The sequence below is a fragment of the Lucilia cuprina genome, chromosome 4 (genome assembly GCF_022045245.1).
Source record: "Lucilia cuprina isolate Lc7/37 chromosome 4, ASM2204524v1, whole genome shotgun sequence".
Lineage (NCBI taxonomy): Eukaryota > Metazoa > Arthropoda > Insecta > Diptera > Calliphoridae > Lucilia > Lucilia cuprina.
The window spans coordinates 1,825,153-1,837,979 of record NC_060952.1 but is presented as its reverse complement, the minus strand read 5'-3'; the positions used below and the strand labels follow the sequence as shown (position 1 = coordinate 1,837,979).

General features: G+C 27.3%; 1 protein-coding gene across 2 annotated transcripts in view; it reads right to left on the bottom strand.

Moving 5' to 3' along the window:
• The window catches only part of LOC111690479, a 150,217-nt gene that overhangs the window by 35,187 nt on the left and 102,203 nt on the right, over window positions 1-12,827 (bottom strand). The window lies entirely within an intron of this gene.

The window sequence follows — 12,827 nt, the reverse complement described above, 5'->3', positions numbered from 1 at the left end:
GCATTTTTATCAACTACTTACCAGACTGGTTACCAGTGGCGAAAAATTCATGCATACCAGTTTTTGTATGGAAAAACTGGGGTAGAACATACATAAACATACTACTTATGTCGTAGTTTAAGTGATGGCGACATGATATAAATACAATCTCTTTGTACAACAACTAAAAACTAAAGCAGATTGTACTGCCTCTGCTATCCCATGTTGTATTAGAGTTAGAAAAATAGAAATAAATAAAGAAAACTCCAAACTTTGCCTTCTTGATGCTAGGTGGTTAAAATCAGATAAACAAATAATGAATTCTTTTTATAAATTTTAAATAATTATTATCAAATAATATTATATTAAAAGAATATGAGATTTTACTATAGAAATAAGCAAAACATACGCTGCTTTCCTAAACCTCTGAAAGCATCGTTAAAGAATGTAAAATATTGTCATGATCTACGGTTGCGGGTTTTTAAATACATAACATACATATGTATTTAGTTGCACGGCATGATAAGAGCCATTCATATAGTTAACGCGGGTAATGCTGAACTTTTTATAAGTTTATGTTTAAACTAAAATCTAACTCTTTTATAACTCTGCCTTATAAAAGTTTGCCAAATAAAACTTCCTTGCCGCACACACAGCTGGATAAAAAAATTATTGCTTCAGGTTTTCACTTGGATACCAAAGAGAGTTACAAAACGTCAACTAAATAGTTAAAGATTTTATAAAGTTACCTCAATATTTTTTGTACGTTGTTTCTTAACTATTCCATAAAATAATAATAGAATAAACAAAATGGATTATGGACAATTTTTTATCTTTCGTACTCTTGTAGTCGATTATGCAAAAAGAAAAAAATAAGAAAACTAAATTTTGAGTTTCTTAGATAATAAAGGTTGTAGTACAAACTAAATATAGTTTATTATGTTAAGGGTTTAAAGTGACATTTGCCACACAACAACTGGCTTGAGAAATTTATATTTGTATATGTTGTGCATAATTGTTTTGAAAAATTTGAATTAAGATTGATTTTGTGAATGGTTCCGAATCAGCCCAAAGTTTTATATAATATATAATATAAAAATTGTTATAGTAACATATCTAAAAGATATTAGGAAGCATTTTAGTAGATGTTCTGCCTTTTTGGTTTCAAGAAATATTTATAAAAAATGAAAAATTTAGACCATTGGACCACAAACCATCATTAAGCTTTATACACATCAATGAAATACAATCTAAGTGATAGTTTTTTTATACAACAAAAAAATTAAAACAAAAGCACTTACATTATTTTTAAACACTTGAAATGGGCAAAACATGCTCTTGTCATCATTTAATACTTACACAACATACATATTTATGGATGCATATTAGACCGGCTCACTCTGTATAGAGAGTTTTTCTTAACTCCTCTCAAAATTTACCACCAGCTCACGAACGGTCATCTGTGGACTCAAAATATTTTTGGAATCATCATGAAAGAAAACGAATGTAAAACTGAATATTTTCTTGAAAATGGTACAGCTCACAAACGTATCACACTAAACCCAATTTTTTTTTGGGTAATTTTTATGTCATAACAAAATACTATACAAATGTATTTTGATAAAAGTAACTCAATCTAGTTTTTGTGAGTCGGTATATTGTGTATATGTAACTATATATGTATACGCTTTATACTTGTAAAAACAAAGATGCATACTTGTAATGTTTAAACATATTGTTAAATAACAAGTACTCTTAGATACTTACAAATTCACACAGACATACATACTAAATGACAACATGCACTCAAACTCAAACAACTCTTTATACACGTGTGTAAGTTAAAGCTTTGTGTAAACTACAAATACGTGTGTGGATATGTATATATGACGATGCTTACTTATGTCGAAATTTATCCCCTTTCCAGTTGTTCCCTTAACCAGTCACTTATTCATAATTCTAGGTAAAATTTAAAGTACTGTTTTCCAGCCATGAAAAGTTATGCATGTTTGTAGGTGACAACAATAATCATAACAAAGGCTTATAATGTACACTTACCCACAGACACACACATACACATCCACTCATATCCTCCTCACTTTTTGCACATATCGTTAGGCTACATCCATGAAACAACAACTGTTTAAGTGTTTACAAGTTGATGGGTGTTTGTACTTAAAATGAAAGCGAAAGTATTTTTGTATGTATGTTAAACCCTTTGTAGTTGCTGTTGTATTAGAGAGAAAAAAGTTACAAAAAGGCATTCTAGCCAAGTGCCAAACAACAAGCTGTTGCATTTTTTCATAAATACAGAACAATAAAAAGTCACATTAAGCTCTAAACATGCACTACACTGAACTAAACACACTACTCGTATGATGCACTGAACTGCACCCTCTTAAAAAAAAAACAACAACATACAAAAAAGAGGTAGATGTTTGAGTATCTTTTATTTATTAGCATGTTGATTTTCTATAGAAATTAAAAAAAACATATTAACACATACACCCATCGACATGTATTAAAGTTTTAAATTAAATTTAATAATAACAGAAAAGTTTTTTTTTAATTTTATTGTTTATTTTTGCTCGAGTTGAGTAGTGTTGTCCCTTATTGACAATGATATTGAGTTGACAACATTGTGTTTATGTGGGTTGATAAAGATACAATTTTAATTAAAATATTTAAGAATTTATTTAAACTATTATCTTTTGCAATTAAAATTAAATTAAATAATTCTTTGTAGTCAACTTGTTTCTCATCCAAACTTTATTATCATGTTTGCTTAAAAATTTACTTAAGCAACGAGGGTTGTAAGAGAATTATAAAAAGTTAGATTTAAATCATTAAACTTACAAATAGAAAAGGAAATTAATGTAATGTAATTTTTTTTACAAATCCTCGTTTATTTTTAAACAGTTTAGTTAATTTTCTATAACTTTTCTAAGGACCTTTTTGTGTCTGTATCATCATCATCATCGTCATCACATCCTCTTTAATTTCTTAAATTTTTACTCTTTACAAATTATGCAAATGAAGTAGATTTTTGCCAAAGTGATAACTTAATTATAAAAAAATGAAAATACTCAAAATATACAAGACATTTTACTTAAAGATTTTTACATACAAATACACCACTTACACACCAACTTATGTATGTCTATGCAAAAGGACATAGTTTTCTTATGTTGTATAGTACTTTAACTGTAAGTATGTCTGTCAGTTTGTGTTAAAGAGTTACTTACATTGTTGTTTGTTAGTTTACAAAACTTTAGATATCGTTAAAAAATGATTTTCTTGTTGTTGTTATTATCTTGGAAAGTATAAACTCTTATCATTTTCAGAAAAACATTTTTAATATAATTTTATTTAATTAAAAAAAGGTTAAGTCAAAAATTATTTATCCGTCTTCATGTAGAATGAGAAACACAGAATAAAGGCTAATAAGAAAATTATTTGTATTTCAAAAAAAAAAAAATATATCAAATTTATTTAAAAAATAGTTTTTTTGTATATTAAAAAACTTTTTAAAAATAAATTATTCTAGTGCGGCTTTGAGTAGTATAAAATAGTTTTATTTGTACTCTTCACTACTAAAGTAGGTTTATAGTAGGGAAGAATAGTCAAGGAAAGCGTTTGATAGCCGTTTGATAGGGAAACAGACACTACCTGATAGGGTGAAGGTAGTTCTCAGTTTCACGCTCAAAGCAATAACGTCAGGAGTGGGTGACCCTACTAGGAATAGCCAACTTGTGATGATCATTCCCTCAATCATAGCTCTACAGATCATTTCGCTTACTTTTAGACTTATTTTTAATTTATTTAATAAGGTGAAAAAATACAGCTCTAATGTAGTTTCAGTACGTTGCTCAGATGAACATTAATACTTACTTTAAGAATTTTTGCAAGGATTTTAAATTATAAGTATTTTACTCTCAAAATACATGACTTAGTTTAATATAATTCTTGGCTGTCAGAAAAATAACTATGAAATTTGTTTAAATTAATGAATTTATAAAAGAAACCACATTATATTGATATAAATTCTTTAACATAATCCATTAACAAACATATCAACAAACTTTTGTAATTAATATTAAAATAATGTGCATAGAATATACGAAGCATATAATAATGTAAATGTCTAGACTTTATACAGAAATCTTAGAAAAATGTTTAATAGAAACAATTTTGATTATGTGATTAATTGAAAAGAAAACATCTGCTACTAACCATTATATTCATTTCTTCGGTTTTAAAATTGACTTTAAAGTCTGTAATTCTGCTTGCCGCCGCTTCGTTTTTCAAAATGTACAAACTTTAATCAGATATTTGTTTGTGTTTTATTTTTGTTTGTTTGTTTAATGCATAAATCTTGTTCGAAAACTTTTTTAATTTTCTGCTGCCAACGCACAATTTGTTAGAGCGTAAATATAAAATAAATGTACATATTTACAGTTAAAATTAATAAATACTCAAACAGGAAAATTCTGATTTTGATTAATTTTAAATTAATTTTAGCTTTGGTAAATAATTTCTTAACTCCCCCAAGTAAATATGTAAAGAAAAAAACTTTTCTGCATTTTCACTGTTTAACAACAACAAGCTTAATAATGCCAATTTAAATTTCAATTTTTAGACTTGATTTTATTCACAGTTTTCAATTCTTTTTAATACTTGTTGGAACTTTATTATTGTATTTTTCTTCTTCTCCTTCTGCTATTGCCAATTTGGGAGTTTTTGCTTAAATGAGTTGGAGTTTTTTTAAAATTTGTTTACATGTGTGTGAGTGTATAAAAATCACTTTGAAAATTTGCTGCACTACTGTGAGATAGTATGTTTTTTTTTCTTGTCGAGAGTTTGACATTTTTATGCAAATTTATTCATGCTACATTTTCCATTTTTCAGTCTAAAACTAAAGCATATTTTAGATTAGAAATTTTTATATTTTGCCGTTATAGTAGTTGAAACTCCTAGAGAGCTGTCTGCCTCAAATGAAAAAGAAAATTCTAAAACAATAACACAAACTACAAATGAAACTGAAAATGGATATAAAGAATGAAAGAATTGCACTCAGGTAATGACATGTTATTTGTGGATAAGAAAATTAGGTTAATAAAAAATACTCACACATCCAAACGCAACAACAACAAAATCAATTTAAAAGTTTTAGAATAAATGAAAATTTTATGCAAAACATCTAGGTAATTTTATTCACAGGCACTAGAGAAAAACAATAAGAAATTTAATACATATTTGATTAAGTTAAAATGTTAAATGAAATAAGATACTGGAGACGTATGAGCGATTTTTAAATGAATTAAAATAATGTTGCGTATAAACGATGAAGCGGAATTGTAAATTTATTAATTTCATGACAATATTAGATGAAATAAGAAACTGCTACGAATCTAGCCTATTAGCTAGTATAGTGTGAACCCTTCTACTTAAGAAGTTAAAAGTATTAATAGGACACTGAAGACGTATGAGCGATTTTTAAATTATTTAATATGTTGCGTATAAACAATGAAGAGAAATTGTTAATTACCAATAGAGCAATTAGATTAAATAGGGAACTACTGTAATGCTAATTTTCAAATGTCAATAGACTAATTTTATTAGGTAAACTACTGTTTTTGTGAACTAGTGTATAAACTATTCTATACTATTCTAAGTATATAGTATATTATCGAAATTTTAGCTAGCCTATGGACTAATCATTTGATTATTATTTGTTTATAAGATGTTTATAATATAAGTAGAAAATAACTATTCGTGAGGATACTGTAATATTTATATTGTTAAATAGTTAAAAAAAGTAAAGTAGTGTTCAGTTTTTCCCATATGTATATTTTTTTAAAATTATTCATTGTTAATTTATAAATCAGGACTTATAATTTACTATTAAAAGAATTGGCAGACAAGTAAGAAGGAATATAAAAAGAAATATTGTTGTTTTTGTGTCATGACAAAAAAAAAAACGATTTTTAATTAGCAATAATTTAAATTATGTATTTGTTATTAACTTTCTCCATAAATTTAATAGATACACAGTTTAGTTACTTCACATATAAATTATTCTAATATTTTCATTACTAAAATATTGATTTCATAACATTTTATGAATTTCCTTTACATAATTTTAAAAGGAAATCGATTTCATTTATAAATGTTTTCCTTATCCGAACCATAATGAATTCACAACAAATCCCAAGACAAAAAAGAATTTCTCTATTGTATTCAAACGCTCATACTTATGTCTTTCTATGTATGGGTCTCTGAGATATGAGGTTTTTTAAAGCTCCTCTCACAGAAACAACATCAATACATTTAATGTTAAGTAATCCTCTTTTAACGAGAAATACACACTAACACATACATACATATAAAAACACAGAGACTTACATACGTATAAAAACACTCTCAAAAGAAACATACAATTACAAGTAAAATGCAATACTCTTAATGATAATTCTAGAGTATTTCAGAAGGAAGATTTAAAAAAATTAAATAATACAGTAGTACCTACTACCATTAAGGACCAGGATATTTATTCATAGAAAAAATTTAAATACAGAGAATCGAAGAAATACTATTAAAGTTGATTTTGTTAATACATTCATATATATGATACATGTCTGTATGTGTATGCATTCTATGTAATATTTAGTTCTGTAATGCCTTTTTTTAAACGACACGTGTAAAATTTTAACTTAAAATCCATTGTACTGATCCATACTAAAAAGTTAATAGAAACAAGCATTAAAATCAAATATTTAACTGTCTTAATACTAATAAATTATGTTAGTCCTATATTCTCTCATCTACACTAACTAAATGCAAATATAAAGCTTACTCGATTGTTTCAATTTATAAACAAAGATTAACTATTTTATAAACTATAACCATTAATATACATTTCCTGGTATTTATCTACAAAACAATTATAGAAAGCCAGGCAAATCATTTAATTTATCTTGTATTTAATGGGAAGTGGTATCAGTTTTATTGATTTCCTTTTGATAATCCTTTGATAAGGATACAGCAGCAAGAGAAGGCAATTATTTTTGTTTAAATTAATTACATATAAAACTACAAAACTAAATCCAATAAGAAATATTGTTGCAAATATACATAAAGACAAACAATTTGTATTTTCACATAAATACTCAACGTTCAACAGAATACTGACAAAAAAAAAAAAAAAACGAAATAATATATATAATAATAAAAAAAAACAATTAATTTTCTAAACAACCAAAGGGAAAATGAAACTTCTATTTGCCAACATTTCATTTCGTTATTTTATCGCTATTGCTGCGGTCAAGTCAAAGGAATGAAATTTGTTGACAACCAAACAAAATCAAAAAGAGGAGAAGGAGGTTTGATACATTAGCACGTAAGGGATGAAGAAGAATAAATAGTTCTGTATAAGTGTGTGTATTACAATATACTTCCAAATTTAGTCTATATATATGCACATAAACTTAAAGGTAGAATAAAGTACATGAGAAAGTAAATAAACTTTTATAAGAGAAAATGAAGAAAAATTGTGCAATTTTTATATCTAATCGATGGCATGTACGACTTGATCAAATTGACATTAATGAGCAATGTCGACATTCCCTGTATGTGTCAGTGAGTGAGTTTGTATTTGTTGTTATATAAATTGATACGTACACAATCGTGTACACATACATAAAAATAATTGCTTACGAGGGCGGATTGTAGCGGCAGTAAAATGGGTAAAGTTAAGTATTTAATTTATAACTAATTAAGACTTTAAACAGTATAGTTAGACTTTAAACAGACATACATAAAAACATTTCAGGCAAACGGACAAAATGTTTCAATAGAATCTCTCAAAGTTTAAAGTTTTAGTTTGGAGGTGTCGATATAAATCTACTAGTCGATAACTATATAATATTATTTATGTATATCTATTCCCTATGTCCCGTTGTACAACTTCGTTAAAGTTATGAAATTAAAAATGGAGATATTAAGTGTTTATTTGGAGATTCTAGAGGACCAATTTTATTAATAGTAGCAATGTTTATTTTAATAATACTCATTAATAAAACACCCAATTATTGCGTTTTTTTTTTTGTAAGAGATAAATATCTGATTTAAGCAATTCTCCGTAAACCAAAAGTGGAACGTACCGTCGCCAGAAGTTCTTAACTTTAAAAAACAACCCTCGCTTTCCCAACTACATCCATTCAACTACACAGCATCTAGTCATTGAGCCAAATAGTCAACCAAATAACCAACCAGTTAGAAACCATAGTCATGGGCACAGCCAAAACTAATCAGGCTGCATGGCAAGCTGTTGTTTATGGCATCGTCTGTTCGCCAGTCTCGAACGGTAGAAAGAAAATTCAAGCAAAGTCACACGTGCCATGACTGCTTGTAAACATTTTACATCGAAAAAATATTGGCAACACAGTTAAAGCTATATTTTATACAAACATACAGATTTCTTGCTAACAGCAAAACCATACAATAACCATCATCATATAATACACTGTAGGTATGAATATATATGTAGTAGCTAGAGCTTAAAAAAAAAAACTATTCTAACAGTAGAGAGTTGTGTGTTATGGCCAAAGGATTAAGATTGAAGGACGTTTGCTCTAAAATGAAAGAAAAAATATTGAAAACATGTTGAAGGAATATAAAAAAACTATTATTTTCCCTCAATGCAGAGAAATAAATGAAAAAGAAAAACAGTTCCTGTAATAAACGTCATTTATTGATGTTAAGCAAAAGGTATTACATAATATTTTATCATATTTTAAAGGAAGTAAATCGAACAAAAACTATTCGCTAAAAGAAGAGCAGTATAAAGAAAAATGAGATGTTTAAAAGTTAATAAAATGTAAAAAAAACAAAATACAACGCAAAAAGTGATTCAAAAGTTTTCTCTATTTTGAACAAATTTACTATAGTTTTTTTTTGAGCACGTTTCTATGCACGTTTGAATCTTTGTTGTTGTTGTTTTTGCTTGCTTCATTTTCATACGTATTCAAACACTCAGGGCCTTTTATGTGAATTTGTAATGTTTTTAAAGGATGCTTCTTTATGAGTTGTTGTTATTTGTAAAAGAATGTATATGTGTGTCTTTCTAAGTGTATTGCAGATTTATATTGTAGAGTGATTTCCACTTCATTTGTTAAGCTTTTCTTATTCATGCTTATTGTTCTTATTCTTCTTGAAGCAATAAAAATAACAAAAAAATTTCTGCTACTAAATATTGGTTTCTCATAAGGTGGCCAGCTGTTTATTTAACTAAAAAATACATGGATATGTGTTTAGGCGCCTAAACAAGCAAATGCAATACAATTAATTTGACAATGTTTAAAAAAGATTAATTTCTTAAATTTTTGCAATAAGAACTCAGTATTTTGCTTCTTAACACAATAATCTGGTAACCTTAACTATAACAAATTATAATAAATTTGTTGTTACTGCTGTAACCCATACGTACATAGTTGTTACAAAACGTACTTAAGTTTTGCAACAAATACTTTGTACTGTTTTGTTTCGCAGCTTACTTAAATAAACACACATAAAAATAAGTACATACATATGTATGGATGTTTGATTGTTGTTTTTGTAAAAAAGTTTTCTTGGAATTCGTCTTGTTCTTCTTTGTTGCATTTTGTATGCAATTTTTCTGCTAACATGTTTTACCAGAACTTATTTGAGCTACAATGAATGTACATAAGTATCTGCCTAATTGGTCGGCTTAAAAATAATATAACTTAAATATCTTATTTTTTTTAAGTCTAAAAATCAACTGATTGTTAATTTAGTTGTGATTAATATTATTCATTTTGTTTTATGACCATTATCCTATGCCCCTGTTATTTTATAATGCTGAACACTGATTTCTATAGAGAAAAATCATCTGGACTAGCTGTTAATACACAAAGTTGATTTATTTATGTCTTTTAAAATAACAAAAATAAAAATACTAATATGAGTAGTACACGATTCGAATATTAAATGCATGTTTTAGAGTTTGTATTAGGGTTTCTAACTTGATAGACTTTTTTTCATTTGCACGTTATTTTTTAGTAAAATTTAACAAAAATTGTTAAATAAAATTCCAAAAATTTGCCGACAAATTTTAACCTAACTTTCCAAAAGAAATATCCCGAGAATTCCAAGTAAAATTTTCCTAACTTTAAACCCTACCTTCAATCTACAGCTTTTTACATAAAAAGAAATGCAAAAGAATTAAAAAAATATGTAGAAGTTTCATTTCTTATTTTTTGGATTTAAATTTTATAGTCGGAAAAATACAGACGGAATTATTGTGTAAAACATTAGATTAGAAACAAGTAAAACAAATCGATTAGGTGAAAAGCACATTAGTAATATATTTGTTCTGTTATCTTTTAAATTTGAACGCAAAACCGTAAGGAAAAGTTGTAAATTAGAGTGACCCAAGGACCAGCCTTCTTATGAATCTTATCTAGAAATATCTCTCTGTCGATGAGTACTTATGTAATTAACACAAAAAAAAAAATTTAAGCGGTCTCAGTTTCCTACTAGCGATACGTATCGTTTGAAAGATATTCTACAAAATAGTGGTCGATGGGATACTGTAGTGTATATAACTATGTATGTATTGTTTCTGCGCTATCCAGTTTTCATACAAAAATCATATTTTTTGTTTTAACATAAAATTTAAGTTAAATTTTCTCCTAGAATGTTATTTACCAAAAATTATTATTTAGCCAACTAAACTTCCCTTACATACGTATAACTTTTCTTTTTTGAGATTAAATATGTTTTTATACTTCAATGCATACAATTCGAAAGCTTAAAAAATCGTTTTTAAACTCAGGAACAAAACCTCTTAAAAGTGTCTATTTTGCATAAAGACATACATATACAAAAGAGCAAATAAAGTTTAGCTGCTAAGCTATACGTGATTAAAAGCAAGGATATGAGTTTGAACTTTATTTTGGACTCTTCTTTGCCTTGCATATTATTTTGCTTATGCTGCTCTTTTTTTCTGTGTTACCTTAAGGCCTAACTGCTGAAAATAAATAAAGTGCAACACAAACCCAAACCGACAAACTCGGAAACACACATTCATACATTAATCTAGCTAAAAGACTTAGAAATGCATCTTGTAGTCATCAAGAGCAGCAACGACTGAAAAGTTAAACATTCATGTCACACATATAGGTACAAAATGCACATGTATGTATATTAGGAGGGCTCCAAAAAAGGGTATACATTTGATCTATGTAAAACTCCAACATATGATATTTTTCAAAAGTTTACTCAATTGTATGCTAGTATAGTACTTCCTGAGTAATAATATGTTAATTTAAAACTGGGTATCGAAATGAAGGAGCCATACTAGGAAAATATTATGGATGTATGTATACGTAAAGGTTAATTTAAAGGTTAGCCTGGCAGCAGGCTTTAAGCCAAACAAAAGCATTATGGTTCGCCTTAAATAAAGAAAAAATGTGTATAAAAATAAATATGAATAAGGGATTTAAGGGTCAAGGACGTTTGTATCTACATCCAAACACTCACACCCAAACACTTACAATATTTAAAAGCTAGAACCTTGAAATTAACAAAAAATTAAGAAAGCAATCAGGATAAAAGAATTTAAAAATGGCAAGGAAAGAATATTGTATTAGAAAATTACAGAAGATATGAAAACTACATTCTAATCCATTAGATTTTTAAATAAAAGAAAAAATATTTTGTTAAAGTGTTAGTACGTGTTTTACAGTATTCTACTTATACGTGTACAACACTTGTCAATCTTTATTTAAAATTTTATATGTTCACGAAAGATAAGAGTATCTATTTCTACAGTTTACAATACGCTTACAAATTTAAAATAAACTGAAAAATATTCACCATTTTCTAAAGTAAAAAGAACAAAAGATAAAAGCAACAATTTAAGGCAAAATTAGGGTGGTTTGAAGGAAAAGGAATTATTTTCAGAGATACATGTAGAATTGTTTAAAAGTGATTGCTTATCTTACAGCTCCCTAATATTTTTAGCTTTACTTAATAATTTTCTAAAAAACCTGTAAAATTCCCACTTTGTTGTGAATTCATTTCCTTTTGTCATCCAAAAGTTTCTTTTTATTCAAATGATATTTTGTCTAAAGTAGAAGAATTTATGCATGATAAAAATGATAATGGTTATTAACTTCATCATCCCCATCCATATTGTCATCATCCTCATCAGCATAAACATGTCAACCAACACATCAACAACAATGATATTTTTGTTATTGTTGTTGGAAGGATAAACTCCTTTTTTGTGTTAGTTAGTTAAGCACATGCACAGCTTAAAAGTATTTAGCATAAATACCTGCTTATTTTAAAAGTACATATTACAAATAAATATAAAAGACACACAAAAGAGCAAAAAATGTGTTGCACATGCATATTGATGACAAAACTTGCACATTTCACTGGGGCAATGAATTCACAATGCAAATTCTTGTGTTTCATCATCATTGTGCAGCATGTTGCAAGATAAAAAATATTAAACAAATATTATATTTGCACATTAAAAGAATTAAAAACAATTTAGCGACAACATAAAATAGTTTGAAGGGAAGCAACTAACTTTGAAAATTTTACTGAAGTTAGGTAAAACTGTTAAGCTAACTTTAGTTTGCAAATAAAGTCGTAATGTGTAGACTAGACTGTAGACTAGACTATAGACTAGACTATAGACTAGACTATAGACTAGACTAGACTAGACTATAGACTAGACTATAGACTAGACTATAAACTAGACTATAGACTAGACTATAGACTAGACTATAGACTAGACTATAGACTAGACTATA